This window comes from Quercus robur, chromosome 3 (genome assembly GCF_932294415.1).
Source record: "Quercus robur chromosome 3, dhQueRobu3.1, whole genome shotgun sequence".
In the NCBI taxonomy this organism is placed as follows: Eukaryota; Viridiplantae; Streptophyta; class Magnoliopsida; order Fagales; family Fagaceae; genus Quercus; species Quercus robur.
In genome coordinates, this window is record NC_065536.1 from 32,357,535 (window position 1) to 32,365,105 (window position 7,571).

The 7,571-nt window shown below is 34.9% G+C and overlaps 1 pseudogene; it reads right to left on the reverse strand.

The window, feature by feature from the left end:
• Nucleotides 1-317: 317 nt before the first annotated feature.
• On the reverse strand, nt 318-6,720 carry LOC126717814 (probable potassium transporter 17; annotated as a pseudogene).
• Nucleotides 6,721-7,571: the final 851 nt, after the last annotated feature.

A 7,571-nucleotide genomic window follows, 5' to 3' on the forward strand; every position in this document is an offset into this window, starting at 1 on the left:
ATTTCAAATCCATTCTATGGGTTTGTCTATTCTTTATTCATTGTTGATTTTTTTTCATAGTTAATAGATTTCTTGTGCATCGCACGGGTTTGTGACTAGTAACTCATAAGTTGAAGACTTTTTTTTTTTCTCTGTTTATTATAGTTTTGACTCACCGCACCGCTCCCCTCTTCTTCAACTCCCCAAAACCCAAACCTCCCATTCTCCCTCTCTCTCTTCGACTCGATGAAGGATTCGTCAAACTGGCTCCAATGGGTGTCGTTGGTTTCTATCTCACAAACCCCACCTTCAATTCCTTAACCCTCCAATGCGTTACATTACCCAACAAGAAAATACCTATAATATTGAGCTTGATCCTTCTTTCCCCAAGTTTCTAGACACCCTCTCTCTTTTGCTTATACAGTATATTACTAAAAATCACACGGACAGGAGATGACAGTATATTACTAAAAATCACACGGACAGGAGATGACACTCGATAGAAAGCATCCTTTCAAGCCTCGTAAAGCATTCCAACCTCAATACGCTGCTGTAATGGTACCTCCAGAGCAGGCAGAGCAGACCGACAATTGTTGTGTATAACTTCATAAAATGCAAGCATGATTCGGTCAAACCAGCCACAGTTCTTGCCTACATGGAACCTTGTCTTCCCTCCGACATGAACCACCCCAGCCTGCTTTGCATGTTCCAAATCAGAAACTCTTCTTGGATCTCCACAGGATCATATGTTAGACCATCCGAGCAGCCCTGTAGATGCATCTGCAAGCTATTGGTAACTTGACCTACAAAATCATCTCCTTCAAGATTTAAGGAATCTGCATAGCCATACTGAATCATACACCCATAAACCCCTATTAGGCCCAATTTCCTGATGATGATCCTCTCATGTGGAGCAACCTTAGAAACCAACAAATATCGAAGAGTTGTGAATATGGTGAACCTGTGAAGGGATTTCATGTTTTTTATGTAGTGTTCAAGAATAGGAGTAAGCCCATCTTGAATGTTAGTATAAAAGAAGCACAATCCAGGAACCCTTTGGACACTAGGGTTGGATAAAAGCTCTCTTAGTCCCTCCAAAGTTATCTTGTGAGTTACCTCATACTCTAGCTTTCTCTGTCTCCCATAAAACCAGCCAAACATAATAACAGCAAGAATGAAGGATATGGCAAAAGGAATCCATCCACCTTCATAAATTTTAGTGCAGACTGCACTCACATAAACACCTTCCATCACAAAAAACACAGAGAAGTATAGAGCAACCAGCACAGGTGGAGTTTTCCATATTATGATCATCACAAGTGTCAGCAATATAGTGGTAATGAGCATCACTAGACTGACAACGACACCTGCAAGCAAGGTCATCATGGGTTAGCATTTTGTAAGGATTGCATAGATTAAACAATAGACTAAAACAGTAAAGAGATGAAGGAAGTTCAAAACAGTCTTCAAATTGGAGAATACAATGTATTATTTAGTTTGATTTAGATTGCATTGGTGGTGATGTCAAACTGTTAAAAAACTTCAATTGCAGTACTTATTGGAACTTGATTTAGTTTACCATCTATAAACTGGTAACAATTTTTTAAATAGTGAATGCAGTATAAAGCAATCTACAGATTTTATTTATTTACTGTACCAAAAGCATTTCCAATATCTTTCCCATCTCCAAAGATGAGTATGACAGCAACGCAAAGAATCATGAGGATGTAGTTCACTTCTGGGGAATAAACTTCGCCTTCCTTAATATTGGATGTGTGTACCACCTTCACTCGAGGGAAATAATCCAGTACTACAGATTGCTTGATTACCGAAAATGTGGCTGATATGAGCGACTGGCTTGCTACAACTGCAGCTGATGTGGCTATGACAAAGATAGGCCAATAGACTGCAGTTGGTATGAACTTGTAGAATCCATCATCATGATCATTGAGATTCTTGATCAGGTATGCTGTCTGCCCCGCATATGTTAGAACTAAAGAAGGATATATTGTAAACAAGAAAGCTATCTGATGGAAGAAAAAGTGTCAGGGAGCTACTGGAGCAGAAGACATGAAAATCTAAAAGATAAACAAACAAATGGTACTGCTATAACCTGAATGGAACGCTGGTTGAAATGACCAAGATCCGCAAACATTGCTTCTGAACCTGAATAGGGTAGATGATATCAAAGATCAAATGCTGCATATGGTGGTACATTTGTGTGAATAAGTCTACCTATCAATATCAAGAAGATTTTATGACAAGGTAAATCAGATTTACAAGCTTTCTCAATCATGTTACTCAGAAATGCAAACAGGTCTAGACCCTCATAAAGGCCTAGTAGTTCTTCAACAAAATCAACTGAAATCAAATAATCCAAATAATATAATGGAGTTCTTGGATCATGGTGTAAATATCAAACTACTAAAAGATAATTCCTATGAGTTCTTTGGAGTAACAAGCAATGCAAAAGATATCCACTATGTGCATTCTTGGGATCCTTCTGCCTATAGAGAATCATGAAAGAAAATTGTGAAAGAGATCCCATAAGTATTGTACTTATAAGTTCAACATTCAACAATTTTAAACCTACCTGACTTTACATCCTACATTAACAATGTCTAAAATTGTTTTGGGAAAATCATTCTCAGCTTATTTTGAGAAACTCATAAAATCTTTTTCATTAATAACTTCTAGACATTTTTGTTAGTCTGCACCCTATGTAAATTATTATTTTCAGGATAATCATTTCAATAAGTTCTACAACCCAAGTTTTGTGTATGTGTAGGCTATCATAATGTTAAAGAACTCAACCCAAAGTAATTGTGCTACTCTTCTACTTGAATTATGGATTCATATTATCTAAATATGACACTCACCTGTGATGCAAAGGACAGTGCCACCAAGCAACAGCCAGCCCTCCTTTCCATTTCTCCAAAAGAAATGGAAGATGTAGTGTGGTGATATAGCCTTGAATATACTTGGATAATGATGTATAATGCTATAAATTCCGACAAGTGGAGTGCTCAAGGTCCATGCAGCCATGATAGGAGAAAAGAGGAAACTCACTCTAGAGGTACCAAACTTTTGCAACAGGAATAAGACAACTAACACTACTGCAGAGAGTGCCTCCACCAGAGCTGCAGGATAACAAACCAGTAAATAAATTCAAAGAGATATTTTTTCAATTAAATTGAAAATTTTTGTATCAATAGAACTATGCAACCCCAATTCCAGTACAGAATGCTGACTTGGTTTCCTAGAACATACAAGAGGCCTACTCTAAGATGGTTTTGTATTTCCCACTTGAATTTCAAATATTTTCCCTTTCCTTTGTTTACGTGACATGCATTCTCTCCATTTTTTGGAACGTATGTGATCCTTTCAAACTGAATCAGCCACTTACATCATGGCATCAAAACATCTGCTTATTGTGTTTATGACAGAATTTGTGTGAGTCTGACTTTTGAAACCCTTGTTTAATAACAAAGCATCTAGTGACTCCAACATATGTCCTGATTTCTGTCTTAAGAGTGATTTTCATGACAACATCAACATTCCTGTTTATAAAGCTTCTTGAACACAATTCATTAGTTGATTTGGAAATGACACACCTCCTCGGCCCAATACAAGGATAATAATCTTTTCAGAACATCGTCCAATATTCGTAAAGTTCTTTAGCCTTAATGATGCACTCCTACAAATTTTGCCACAGTAATTCCCTTTCTCTACTACTGTCATACTAAAAGCAAATGAAGCAGACTCTAAACTGATTTTGGAGGATTCTGTTCCTGATTCTTCCTTTTTATCATGGAATTAATCATTAGTTGTATATGATTAGAGGGATGCATTTAATGATTAACTTTTCTCATTTTTTGAGCTTTTAATGGCTACATAGAAAAGATTTTTATGAAATAACAGAAGAGTTTAAGTAGATCATGCAAAATGTAGCTTGAAAATATTCCCAACTCCAAGCACAGCCGACTATGATATACATGAGTCAGTCAAACTTAACAATATCCTACATGAAGACCTAAAAATTCTCAAGCTTGTGCAAAGTTATCACAATCTGGATGAGTACTTACATTTACTCACAGAAGGAAATGGTGCTCTTAGTCCATCCATTGCCGACAACACTGAACAAATTTTCAAAAGTTAAAAATATTAAATCCAATTAAACACCAGACCAAATTATAATTAAGACAGACAAAATTGAGGAGACAAACCTGAGATTGCAGGGGTAAGTATACCATCGCCAATAAGCATGCACATGCCTAATATAGCAACAAAAAGCAATACCCTCCTAGCAACTATACTGCTTTCAAAAAAAATTCCGAGCCTACTTTTCTTTTCAGTGCCCTCCTGCATAGAGTGTGAATGGCTTGAATTTGAACTTACATGTTTTGATGAAAGAATTCCTACATTCACATGCCTACAGAGTAATGAATACAAGGCAAATGTTCCTCCTGCAATTAAAAGGTGTCCGTATAAGTAAAGAAATTAAATTGCAGACAGTAACCAACTTATGTTGCTTCACAGTTGTTCACATCCAAAAAACATGAAATGCAAGATGGATTAATATTTCTTCCTATGCATCAGCGCACTGATATATCACCCAACCCTTATTCTGGTGAAAACAGCATTCTTCCAATAATCCATAGCATTTCCTCACACTTTACTAATAAGTGGAAAACTGGTTAGTGAAACAATTCAAACAGTGGCAAGTCATCCACCAGTCCAACCAGCCACCCAATTCTCAAAGAAGAAAATAACAAAAATTTAACAACTAAATTATTAATCTTAGAATTAATCAATTATCTACACCCAACACCAGTACAGATAACAAAAGGCAAACAAAGTGCACTTCAGAATAAATAAGCTAGAAAAGAAAGGAGATAACAACAACTTAGCAACTAAGTTGATTAAGACATAATCTTAGAATTAATCAATTATCCACACCCAAATCCAATACAGAAATTGAAAAGTAAGTAAACTGCACTTCAGAATAAGTATGCAAGAAATCCAGAATTATGAGAACAATAAAAGCAATTATCCAGGTTCATGTAATACCTTCTCCCTGATCATCGGCTTTGATAGCTATGCTAGCATACTTTACAACACCAATGAGAGTAAGAGTCCAGAACATTATGCTGTAGATACCCAAGTAGTCTTCATTCGTTGGAGACTTCAAGGGCATTGAAGGATACACATACAGTGGAGATGTTACAAGTCCTCCAAATACCACTCCAAGAGTCTTGTACGCAAGTACCAGAGTACTCCATCGACTCATCTGCTTATTAAATTAATTATTTACCATAAGACTTATAATTTACATAAAAAATAAAATAAAAGCTTAATATACGTTTGAAAGTGTTCAAATTGGAAGAGGAGAAACATGACCAACAAAATCAACTAGCATTAAAGCAGTCCCTAACTCCAAACACTGTTTAAATCATGAAAGCACAGAATAACAAAGAATTGTGTGTATAAAATTACCAGTCATTGAAACATACAATTTAGAATGTAATCAAGAAATCATGATTTTTTTTTTAAATTATTACTTTTTAAAAATGAATGGTAAAGAAAATCACGAAGAAAGCTGAGCAGAAACTGAAGATATATATTACAAATCATATACCATATGGAAAAAGTTACATACTACACACTGGGATGACCCTCCTTAGACCATGTGAACAGTGAATATGGACAATCCTTATATCCCTATATTTTACACATTCCCATTCTTATACCATGTGGATATGGGCAATTCTTATATCCCTTTATGAGTTTATGTGTTACACATTAAGACTGTCGTCTAGCCTGCTTCCACGTGTGACTTACTATAGTATACTAAAATTATTAAAGATAGTTTGTTCTTGGTAAATCTCTATCATTAAAATTTCAAATACTACTCCAATAAAAAATTTGTTTTCAAAAATTTTTAAACTAAATTATTTATCATAATTTTTGATTGGGTCACACCAACGCTTGCATTATGTGCTTCAACGTAAATGTTTTTCATCATACAACTATTAAAAAATAATAATAATAATAATACTTTTATTAAAAATTTCAATCACCAAAAGTTCTCAAAAATAAAGTTCCATTGCTTATTTAAAAGTATTTTAGAAAAAAACAAACTCCAAATATGTAAACATATTAAAGAATCTAGCACAACCATTACATGCACCAAACATAAAGTTTATGAGAAAAACAAAACAAAATCAAACCCATATTGATAAACATGCTTCGTAGATACAAACATATGTTTTTCTGCAACTGTTTGAGAAGGAAGTGTGGAGCCAGAAATCCATGTTTATATGTGCAGAGAGAGAGTGAGAGAGAGAGAGAGAGAGAGAGAGGTGAAAAAATATGAATAAATACCTGTTCGTTTGCATTTGGAAGGGAAGCAGCATCAATACTAAGAGCATGAAGGTGGAGAAGGCGGCTACTAGAGGCAGTAGAATCATCAACAACAACAACGTTAACCTCAGATAGATTTGGTCGTGACTCACTCTGTCTTCGCCGATCCATTCGCACAAACTTCCCAGAACTTGTATAGAGATTTGTATTGGGTGGTGGCTCAAGACTTCAGTTGTATTCAACGAGTATTTAAACCAACGAACCAGAGCCAAGTTTAGCTTGGCCCCACCTATCTGACCACTAACCAGGCTTCCCAAGTTGCCACTGAAATGACACTGCGGAATTTGGATCACAAGGAGGGCTACCATTGTTTTCTTTTTTGTATCATCCCAGTCCAGGGCCGGTTTAACAACTTTTGGGGGTTAGGCGAAAATTTTAAATGGATTTATTTTTTATAATTAAATAAAATATGTATTGAATTTTTTTATTTAAATTTTTTTTTAAATGTAAAATTACTAATTAAGTTTTTGTATTTAAGTTATTTTAATATTTCTTTTTTAATTGATAATATATCTAATTCACTTAGTCTCTTTTTGACACAATTTATAATTAAAAATAATAATTTAACTGTCAGATTAAAAAAAAAAAAAAAAGAGTGAGAAACCGTTGGACCAAACCATTTAAGTTATATCTGTGGTCTGTGGACTGTACTCCTATCCAAAAAAAAAAAAAGTGAGAACCATTCGGCTGTTCTCCACTACATCCTATATTCCTATGGTTAAGTTTATAAGAAAAAAACGTTTACCAAAAAAAAGAAAAGACGTGTCCTATCAAAGAGAATGCCACTATGGAAAGAAAAGAGGGTTTAGTACTAGTTTAGTAAAGTTTTTAGTACTTTGTGTTAGACTATCAATGATTCAGGGTCCGCAAAATTAGAAAAGCCATCATTGGCAAAAAACGTGTCCCTTGACTCTCATCCCATCAAACAATTGTGTGGTACAGTGAAAGTGCGAAACAAACTAAAAATATATATAATATAAGTTAAAGAAATAGAAGATTTTGAGCACCCGTTTGGATTGCGCTGATTTTGGCATTTGTGTTTCTGTTATGCGTTTTTCTCTTTTTATTTTTTTTATTTTTTTTATTTGTTGTTGTTTAGCCCGTAATAGTTGACTTGTCAACTGTGAACAGTATACCTATGCACTATTCACGGGTCCTACAAATTACAC